The sequence below is a fragment of the Oncorhynchus nerka genome, linkage group LG15 (assembly GCF_034236695.1).
Source record: "Oncorhynchus nerka isolate Pitt River linkage group LG15, Oner_Uvic_2.0, whole genome shotgun sequence".
In the NCBI taxonomy this organism is placed as follows: domain Eukaryota; kingdom Metazoa; phylum Chordata; class Actinopteri; order Salmoniformes; family Salmonidae; genus Oncorhynchus; species Oncorhynchus nerka.
In genome coordinates this window covers 51,467,840-51,479,736 of record NC_088410.1, presented here as the reverse complement: position 1 = coordinate 51,479,736, position 11,897 = coordinate 51,467,840, and positions in this window count along the sequence as shown.

Sequence of the window (11,897 nt, the reverse complement as noted above, 5' to 3'; positions counted from 1 at the left end):
CAAGTTGTCTGGTAAAATTTTGTCAACAGTGTGCAAAATGGCAATGATTTGCCATTCTGCTTTACAAGAGCTGTAATCTCCTTCCAGCAGTAGCGGTGTGTTGGTAAAAACACTGGGGAAGCCAAGCCCCCCCCCCATATTACAACCTACACTGTGTGTGTTGTCATAATTGCATTGTTTGCTGTTAATTCATATGCCTTGTGACTGTGATCTAAAGGTCGAGACAATAAGAAGACAGTGGCAGAATAAATTCAACCACACCTTTGTTTTATCACAAAACCAGATAGCAACCTCTGTCCGGTGATGTCCTTGAGGCATATTGCATATAACAAACAGTTACATGACCTACAGCATGGTTAAGCAAGTTAATGTTTCCGACATTTTCGGATAACTACACAACTATTGATTTATAACTACAGAGCGTTTACCGCAAGTCGCAAAGGAAACAGGAGCTGCCTCCACTATTCCAGCACCATTTCAACTTCAACATTTCAACATAATCAAATCACCTCTGCTTAGTCTAACACAGTGACAACTAAAAGATACCCAAAAAATGTTTGTCCAATCAACGTAAGCTAAATATGATGTGGCTGTACATGGTTCTGATTTCTGTTTGCGCGTGTACGTGCGTTCACTTATTTTTTGTTGTCCAAGGCTACCTGGCTAAAATGCTAAAATGCTTGCTCGCTAGCCTAACTTCCATTCATGGACAACATTAGCTAGTTAATATTAGCCTTCTACATCTAGCTACTGTACATATTGAATTTCTATCCATTCAGGCCAGGTGTATGAATTAATGGTTGGATCGCTGTTATAATCATTGGCCAGTACGGAGAATTAAGTCAAACCACAACCACATCTCCATCCATGGCTAATTTAGGAAAGGGACAATTTTTGCTAGCTAGCTAGCCACTGGAGGACAACCACACAACGAGATGCAACTATTCAAGTTGTTTCTGTGAAGGACGTATGCTCTTAAAGAGATTTGATAGGAGAGATGCCAAATACAAGTTGGCTTCTCTTGACACATATTTTTTTCCGCCACCATTCACAGTTGAGCTCGCTCAGTTTAGCTCAATGCTGATTGGCTAACTTTTTATACTTTTTTTGTCAAGGGAGGCCAAATGCTTGCTGGCTTCCCTTGCATTCAATGCTACTTGCGGCAACAATGTCATACTCGTTTGGACCAGACCGTATCAGATAGATGACCTACACATAGAGAGACAGAGGGGCGCTGTTTCACTCGTTTGGATGCGTTCTCCTCTGAGATACATTCTGCCTCTTGTGAATTGAATGAAAATTATGAAGCCCAGAGAGAAGCATGCTTCCATTGAATATACACCACTGCCTTCCATGAAGGGTATTTTTACATTTTGAGTAATTTAGCAGACACTGGAGCGATTAACCAACATTGCGTTTAGTTTTTTTCAGTTAAATTACTTTAATTTTTTTGGGCGAGCCCAACACGCCATTTCTCTACAGAGAAATAAACAACAACAAAAATATGTGGGACGCTGGGCTGAAGGGAGTTGTAGTTTTCATTAAGCAAATATTCAACCTAGTTCAGGGCAGAAACGTGGTAATTAACTACAATGGAAGAGATGGAGGCTCATACACTGTCAAGAAAAATAATACATCCAATACTGAGGCTTGAACGCAAAATAAAGATTTTAAATCTATGATTCAGTACCTAGTACAATAGAGTGCATGATCTATATTTTATACAAAATATACAAAAGCAGACAGAGAAATATCATCAATTATTGCTTTTACAAATGCCATTTGAACATTTCCTCAGAATAAATAACACAGGATTGTAAGAGTATAGAGCTAGAGATACCACCAGATGGGGGTATTGAACACCAGTGGGAGGCAAAATACCAGTTACAGAAAACACTTCAATAACAATTCTTCATTGTTACGCAAAAGTTTTATCTGCTGTATAGCACAGAAGGACATGGAGGAGACGGGTTGACCGGACTCTGAAAAGTTAGGTGCAATAGGGGATTTAGGGTCATTTTTCCTTGCAGCACTCTTGTGTTCTATAATGCCTGTTCTTATCTGTCTACGGGTTTTGCCCACGTATTGCTTAATGCATGGGCAAGGGATAAGGTATATGACGTTAGAAGAGCTGCATGTAAGGAACTGTTTGATAGTGTATTGTTTGCCAGTGGCAGAGCTGCTCAATTCGCTAACTTTTTTTTTACAGGAATCCCTACATGTCACACAACTACGGCAGGGGTAGAAGCCAGCCACCTCATCCAGTCTTCCATCATTTATTTACAGGGGGACATGAGTGTCAGCCCGAACAATGAAGTCCCTGACATTCCTGGCACTGTAGTGTGAAAAGAGAACAGGGTCAGAGAAAATCTTTTGACAAGCAGGATTAGCCGTGAGCACATTCCAATGTTTCTAAACCGCTCCATTGATGTCATCACTCAAAGGAGAATATGTAGTGGAACAGACACATGAATGTTTAAAAAAAAACTTGTATCCCTTCTGGTTGAGGTCTCATCAATGGTACGTACTCTACCGAGAGCATCATCAAGCCGTTATTTACAGTATAAGCGGACCTCAAATGGTCTATACATTTTCATAGCCTAATTTTCAAAGTCTGTTTTACCAGTAAATGCGCTTCAGTCTCAGAAATTGTGTGTACGGTAATCCCTCCTTCAGAAATGTGGGATGTGCACTAGAGGCATGAAAGTATACTGTTCTTGTCTGTAGGCTTTGTATACAAGGTAGTGGACAAGGACCCTACTATTCTATTGTATTGATTCATAGATTTTTTTATGTGTGTTCTTGCTTGATCATGACATATATGCAATTATCCTAATACAAGCCAGGTGTGTGTGCCAACGATTCACACTGATGATGGCCTGAGGCCGAAACATTTGTGTTTTGTTTTCACCTTTCATTTTTGCACTGATTTATTTTTGGGGCACCATGATATTTTATTAAACATATTTATTTAGCATTCAATTCAGTTTTTTATGTTCAGGCAGGTGGATACACTTTTGCTCGTGTTATTCTAGGTTAGATACACAGAGAGGAATGTACACAACGATGAGAGAGAGGGACTGTTCATGAAAGTATGCCTTGTCTTCTTTGAAGAACTAGTAAAATAATTTTGTCAGACAGCTCTGCAGCTAGCCTAGCTAAATAGAATAACAAAAGACAGAACAGTATTGGGAGTACAGAGATAACATTGTTTGGCTGCTATTGTCTGAGCAGAGATGAGATGAGGACTTTAAGGAATTAAATCAAAAGTAAAGCCATCAAACAAAACTAAGTAAAATACACAACTGAAATATTCTATTATTTGATAGTCATTTCCTATTTTTCTATTGATGTCTACCCAATGTGAACCTGACAGAGACAATTGAATATTTTTGGCAATTTTTAATGTTCACTATTTTTGGCTTTGGAATTTCCACTAAAAAGCAAAACAATTATTTAAATTTGATTTTACTAGGCAAGTCAGTTAATGAGCAAGCAAACTATTTGTTCAGCACTTTTGAAATGTACAGCGACAGAATTCAGAACCATTCTTACAGTATTCTCCCTGTACACCAAGTTAGAACCATATGATAAATAAAGGGGGCATATATGCAGACAATGAAAGCTCTTACAATATTCAATGATTACATTTCTCTAAAACAGGTTACTGAATAGGCTACATGTGCACCACCAAGTCAGAACAGTAGGTAAAATTAAGAGGGGAAAATAGACCAAATTATTAGGGTGAGGCATACAGGCTACTAACAGCTTACAACATACACTAACTACTGCTTTCTTAGATAGAGTATACATATCACCCTGGGATATTACATAATTTATGCAGCAGCATACAATACATTTTTGGACTCACCTTGTTGTGCTGTGCGCACATGAACAGGAAGGTGGTGCGGTGGTCCTTCGTGGGGGAAATTTTGTCATCAAACTTTGTTATGAAAGTCTGGCATTCTCTGGATTTATGGAGTTTTCAAGACAACTGGGAACACTGAAAAAAACAATGTCAAGTTATGATGACGTCAGTAATCTTCAGGTCGTAGCTCTAGAAAGAGGCCCGGTTTCCCGACTTACAATTCCAAGTTGGAAGGCCGTTCAAAACGTATTTTCCCAGTTGGAGCACGTTTTTCCCCGAGTTCTCAGTTGTCTTGAACTCACTGAATTCAGATTTCCCAGTTCCTAGTTAACAGTTGTTTTGAGCACGGCAGAAATCATACTTGGGACCACACAGCCACTCCACTGAATAGCAGGCTAGTGATTGCTTTTCACTGCTTGCAGTTAACCACTAATTAATTCCAAACCACTCATTGTTGAATTTGCGATTTCCAACTTGTTGTGTAATGTTTATGGCCAATGAGCACCGATACGTTTTATCTATAATTTCTCTTCATTATTTCTCTTCAAATTACAAGGATTAAAAAGTATTTGCCAGTAGATTGTCGACTTGATTCATGATGATGACTGCTAGCTTGCTAGCTAAGATTTTGAAAGTATAATGTTGACATGATCAGTCCAATCAAAGCTCCTGTAGATATAACGTGATTTGATGTCATTTTATCTGTGGCCAATGACCGTGGATGGGCACTTCCAGAGTTCAGAGTTCCCAGTTGTCTAATGTAACTATGGCAGCAGGGGTGCTGCCAAGGGGCAACAATAGAACATTACCAACCCCTGCGCTCCGTATTTTCCCACCACCACAGAAAGCACCGAGGTAGGCTGAAACACCTGCATTTTGTAGCTGCCATACTCAAGACATCAAAAAAGAGACCATGTTTGTATGCAGCTTTATTAACTTAATGATTTTACATTGTTTGCAAACTGATATGGGACACGTATTAATGCCAAAATAACATGCAAAACAGGCAACCCCAAAAAATGTGGGGCTCAATGTCAGGGTCTGCCACACCTACCCTGAATGACAGGTCGCCACTGCCTGTCAGCAACGGGTTTGACTGAAATAGCCAAATCCACTAATTTGAAGGGGTGTCCACATAGAGTATCAGTCAAAGTTTGGATACATCTACTAATTCAAGGGATTTTCTTTATTTTACTATTTTCTACATTGTAGAATAATAGTGAAGACATCAAAATCTACACACAATACCCCTTAATGACAAAGCGATAACAGGTTTTTAGAAATGTTTGCAAATGTATTAAAAATAATAAACAGAAATACCTTACTAATATAAGTATTCAGACCCTTTGCTATCAGACTCGAAATTGAGCTCAGGTGCATCCTGTTTCCTTTGATCATCCTTGAGATATTTCTACAAATTGATCGTAGTTCACCTGTGGTAAATTCAATTGATTGGACACGATTTGGAAAGGCACACATCTGTATGGTTCCATGTCAGAGCAAAAAGAGCAAAAACCAAGCCATGAGGTCAAAGGAACTGTTCGTAGATCTCTGAGACAGGTTTGTGTTGAGGCACAAATCTGGGGAAGGGTACTAACACATTTCTGCGGCATTGAAGGTCCTCAAGAACAACGCGGCTTCCATCAGTCTTAAATGGAAGAAGTTTGGAACCAACAAGACCCTTCCTAGAGCTGGCCGCCCAGCCAAACTGAGCAATCGGGGGAGAAGGGCCTTGGTCAGGGAGGTGACCAAGAATCCGATACACACTCTGACAGAGCTTCAGAGTTTCTCTGTGGAGATGGGAGAAACTTCCAGAAGGACAGCGATCTCTGCAGAACTCCACCAATCAGGCCTTTATGGTAGAGTGGCCAGACGGAAACCCCACCTCAGTAAAAGGCACATGACAGCCCGCTTGGAATTTTCCTAAAGGACTCTCAGACCATTAGAAACAAGATTCTCTGGTCAGATGAAACCAAGATTGAACTCTTTGGCCATGAATGCCAAGCGTTACGTCTGGAGGAAACCTGGCACCATCCGTACAGTGAAGCATGGTGGTGGCAGGCATGCTGTGTGGATGTTTTTCAGCGGCAGGGACTGGAAGACTAGTCAGGATCGAAGGAAATATGAACAGAGCAAAGTACAGAGATATTCTTGATGAAAACCTGCTCCAGCGCGCTCAGGACCTTAGACTGGGGCGAAGGTTCACCTTCCAACTGCACAATGACCAGAAGCACACATCCAAGACAATGCAGGAGCGGGTTCAGTGACAAGTCTCTGAATGTCCTTGAGTGGCCCAACCAGAGCCCGGACTTGAACCCATCGAACATCTCTGGAGAGACCTGAAAATAGCTGTTATAGCTACGCTCCCCTTCCAACCTGAAAGAGTTTGAGAGGATCTGCAGAGAAGAATGGGAGAAACTCCCCAAATACATGTGTGCCAAGCTTGTAGCGTCATACCCAAGAAGGCTTGAGGCTGTAATCACTGCTAAAGGTGCTTCAACAAAGTACTGAGTAAGGGTCTGAATACTTATGTAAATGTGTTTTTTATGAGGGGGGGAAAAACATTTTAGAATAAGGCTGTAACGTAACAAAATGTGAAAAAAGTCAAGCGGTCTGAATTCTTTCAGAATGCACTGTATAGTGTTGTCTTATAAATCGGAGGAAAATACAAATACAAGCTATACTAATGACATATTTTCTTTCATAGTGTGAATATGTACAAGCGCTCACAAAGAACAAACAGAATGCTTTATCAGACAGATGCTTGTTTGTTCCAATAAAATCTATGTCAGGAATGCATTGAACGGTCTAAAATAAAACACGTAACCCCTGTATTTGTGTTTGGGTTCCATGTTTTTTTTTATGATACATATACAGATGGTGTGTAGAGGAAGCTGAAAATGCAAGAGAAGAAGAAGGGAAGCAGAGCACAACCATAAGAGACTTCCACTGTTCACAAGAGCTACTTCTCTGTGAAGTATGAGGTGAGGCTCTCGATGCGCTGGATTCCTCTCTTTGTCCTCTTTGTGGTCACCACTTGGCGAGCCTTTAAATGAGAAAGGTATTTTTTTTTGTGAAAACATCCATAAAAAACTGGATATTCCAGCTACTCTATATAATAAATTCATAAGAAATACAAAACAGAGTAGGATATTATGAGTGTTACTTAGTCCGGGTTTCCTATTCTTCCTTCTAAAAGCTCTTCACGGGTCAATGTTTTGCTACTTGCTCTCTCACTTAAAAAATATATTCATAGATGTTATGCATGACTATGTGTTAGAAGTTGCAGATTGTCACTGCATGTACTATATGAAGGAGGGGTGTAACGAAAATATGTTACACTGTTATACAGTATGTAACTCTTACATTGTTCATATTCTGTATTAATACAAATGAATCCACTAGTGGACACCCATGGCATTAGTTCCATGTAGGCCTATTCGATGAGGTGAAAGGTTCATAATGTTTCAGATAGAAATGTAATCAGTAGATCTGACAGCATTACCAATTCTATTATAGCAGATATCCTAATCAAGTAATCATATACATTCTGCACACTACATTTCTATGTGAACGTGTTAAACATGTTTATCTAAGGGCTGTTCAATTTCAATGCAGGTAGAAATCCTGTCTAATTAGCTGGAGGAATGAACATTGTTACATCTCCATCAAGTGTGCCTACTTGTACCACTGAAACTCTGAGCTAACTGAGCAACGCAGTACACATGCAACATACAGTAAGCCCACAGAAAATGTAAAGTGTTCCCATGGGAATGGACCCATCCCAGCCTGATAACTACGACTAACACCGGGCTATGGGATCCGAACAATCAAAATGAGATCATGTTTATTGGCACTAGCAAATGAGGGATTGTTTCATATGGCTACTAGGTCCCAGTTAGGTGTATTGTATGAATATAAACTCAGCAAAAAAAGAAACATCCTCACTGTCAACAGCGTTTATTTTTTAGCAAACTTAACATGTGTACATATTTGTGTGAACATAAGGTTCAACAACTGAGACATAAACTGAACATGTTCCACAGACATGTGACTAACAGAAATGGAATAATGTGTCCCTGAACAAAGGGGGGGGGGGGGGGGTCAAAAGTAACAGTCAGTATCTGGTGTGACCACCAGCTGCATTAAGTACTGTAGTGCATCTCTTCTTCATGGACTGCACCAGATTTGCCAGTTCTTGCTGTGAGATGTTACCCCACTCTTCCACCAAGGCACCTGCAAGTTCCCGGACATTTCTGGGGTGAATGGCCCTAGCCCTCACACTCCGAACCAACAGGTCCCAGATGTGCTCAATGGGATTGAGATGCGGGCTCTTCGCTGGCCAAGGCAGAACACTGACATTCCTGCATGACTATGTATTAGAAGTTGCAGATTGTCACTGCAGGTACTATATGTAGAAATCACACGCAGAACGAGCAGTATGGCTGGTGGCATTGTCATGCTGGAGGGTCATGTCAGTGTAACAGTTTAGCTTCCGTCCCTCTCCTCGCCCCTATCTGGGCTCGAACCAGGGATACTCTGCACACATCAACAACTGCCTCCCATGAAGCATCATTACCCATCGCTCCACAAAAGCCACGGCCCTTGCAGAGCAAGGGGAACAACTACTTAAAGATCTCAGAGCGAGTGACGTCACCGTTTGAAACGCAATTAGCGCGCACCCCGCGAACTAGCTAGCCATTTCACATCGGTTACATCAGGATGAGCCTGCAGGAGGGGTACCACATGAGGGAGAAGGATGTCTTCCCTGTAATCAGGGAAGACAGATTGCCTGAAATGACAAGTTCAGCCCGTTGATGCTGTAACACACCGCCTCAGACCATGACGGACCCTCCACCTCCAAATCGATCACACTCCAGAGTACTGGCCTCGGTGTAACGCTCATTCCTTTGACGATAAACGTGAATCCGACCATCACCCCTGGTGAGACAAAACCGTGACTTGTCAGTGAAGAGCACTTTTTGCCAGTCCTTTCTGGTCCAGCGATGGTGGGTTTGTGCCCGTAGGCGACGTTGTTGCCGGTGATGTCTGGTGAGGACCTGCCTTACAACAGGCCTACAAGCCTTCAGTCCAGCCTCTCTCAGCCTATTGCGGACAGTCTGAGCACTGATGGAGGGATTGTGCATTCCTGGTGTAACTCGGGCAGTTGTTGTTGCCATCCTGTACCTGTCCCGCAGGTGTGATGTTCGGATGTCCCGATCCTGTGCAGGTGTTGTTACACGTGGTCTCCCTGTAGCGCTGTCTTTGGCATCTCACAGTATGGACATTGCAATTTATTTCCCTGGCCACATCTGCAGTCCTCATGCCTCCTTGCAGCATGCCTAAGGCATGTTCACGCAGTGAACTCAGTACATGCAAAATAGGGCAGCAGGGTAGCCTAGTGGTTAGAGCGTTGAGCTAGTAAACGAAAGGTTGCAAATTCAAATCCCCGAGCTGACAAGGTTCAAGTATGTCATTCTGCTCCTGAACAAATTTGTTCTTAACTGACTTGCCTAGTTAAATAAATTAATAAAAGATGAGTAGGAACACTGGTCATCTTTCTTTCGGTGTTTTTCAGAGTCAGTAGAAAGGCTTCTTTAGTGTCCTAAGTTTTCATAACTGTGACCTTAATTGCCTACCGTCTGTAAGCTGTTAGTGTCTTAACGACTGTTCCTCAGGTACATGTTCATTAATTATTTATGGTTCATTGAACAAGCATGGGTGTTACGGATACAGGTATCCTGTGTCTGTGTGTGTGTGTGTGTGTATCCTGTGTTCTTTTCTCTACGTCTCCCCTCACAGGTGAAAATCATCACTCCCCAATCAGTCACCAATCCAATCATCAATCAGAAGACACACCTCCTCCTGTTTCCTACCCAATCACAGTTCCTTTCCCTTGGTTTAAAAACCCCATCAGTTGTCTGCTCTAGAGCGCAATCTCTCTGTAAATGCCATGTCTGTAGGTCTCGTTGTGTCACTCTCTCTTTGTGTATTAACCGCTCTTTTGTTTGAGCACCTCCATAGCACTTTGTCATCACCTGTGAGTATTGTTTTTGGTTATGGTGTTTGTTTGATTGCTGGTGGGAAAAGGGGAAACCAAGACAAGTCGCCCATGGGCATACACTACCTGTCGGTAGACTTTGTTAAATACACTAGTTAGAACTGGGCGGACCACCCACTGTATTTTTGGTTAGTTAGTTAGCGGTTGTTAAAGTAGGCTAGTCTAACTTAGTTTTTTCTTGAATACTTATTGTTTCTTTCCTTGGGTCCAGCTCAGCCCCTTTTCCTGCTCCCCCCATTACCGTGTGTTTACAAATAAACCTTGAGTTCGACGGTAGATTTCAGTTGTTGTTGTTATTTCGTTCTCACTTTTACTTTGTCACTATTAGAATTTGCATGAGTTATGTTACGGGTCTCATTACCATCCCCCCCCTAGACTGTCGGGCCAAAAGGGATTCGTAACAATGGGAAACAGTGTTTAAACCCTTGAAGATCTGTGAAGTTATTTGGATTTTTATGAATTATCTTAGAAAGACAGGGTCCTTTGCTGAGTTTATATTGCCATGGACAGACTGAAACCGACTGATTAAATCAATATAAATAATTATACCTGGAATATAATATTTGAGATTGCCTTCATCTGTTCAAATCTCTCAAGCTACCATACTAGTGCCAGTTGTATGAAGCATTTGCACAATAGTGTGCACCTTTTATTTCCAGGGCGGCATGAGAGTAATAAAAAAAACCTGCCTTCGACATGACTTTGTGGTCATAGGCCTTACTATTCCATTTTGTACCCCCTTTTTCTAACTATTTCCCCTGGAAAATAACAAGTGAACTCTGTGCATCCAAAATGGTGCCCCACTCTGGTCAAACGTAGAGCACTTTTTCGGGAATAGGGTGCCATTTGGGATGGAGGGAATGTCACAGTGAAGCAGGAACATTGTTAGTTGAGTGTCTCTGCAGGTTGACCTAGGACCTATGCAGTGTCTTGCTAAGATTACTGGCCTTGAAGAACTCCAAAAGGCACTCAGCATTTACCTCTCTGTGTGCTGTGGTCGTCAATGATTGCTCTGCAGTTTACGGATAAGCCGATCGACACAAATGAAAGGGCAGCCATTCCTCAAGATATAATGATTGTTAATAAGATATTTTATTTAACTAGGCAAGTCAGTTAAAAACAAATTCAAATTTACAATGATGGCCTACCAAAAGGCAAAAGACCTCTTGCAGGAACGGGGGCAAGGATTAAAAATAAATAACATATAAATATAGGACAAAAACGCACATCACGACAAGAGACAACACGACAGAGTCCTAAGACCACAACATAGCAAGGCAGCAACAAATTACAACACATGACAACATGGTAGCAACAAAACATGGTAGCAGCACAAAACATGGTACAAACATTATTGGGCACAGACAACAGCATGAAGGGCAAGAAGGTAGAGACAACAATGCATCACGCAAAGCAGCCACAACTCAGTGAGAGTGTCCATGATTGAGTCTTTGAATGAAGAGATTGAGTTAAAACTGTTCATTTTGAGTGTTTGCAGCTCGTTCCAGTCGATAGCTGCAGTGAACTGAAAAGAGGAGCGACCCAGGGATGTGTGTGCTTTGGGGACCTTTAATCAGAATGTGACTGGCAGAACTGGTGTTGTATGTGGAGAATGAGGGCTGCAGTAGATATCTCTGTTAGTGGGGAGTGAGGCCTGAGAGGGTTGTTTAAATGAGCATCAACCAGTGGGTCTTTTGACGGGTATACAGAGATGACCATTTTACAGGTGAGTATATGGTGCAGTGATGTGTCCTATAAGGAACATTGGTGGCAAATCTGATGGCCGAATGGTAAAGAACATCTAACCACTCGAGAGCACCCTTACCTGCGGATCTATAAATTATGTCTCCGTAATCTAGCATGGGTAGGATGGTCATCTGAATCAGGGTTAGTTGGCAGCTGGGGTGAAAGGAGGGATTACGATAGAGGAAACCAAGTCTAGAAATACCTTTAGCCTGCAGATTTGAT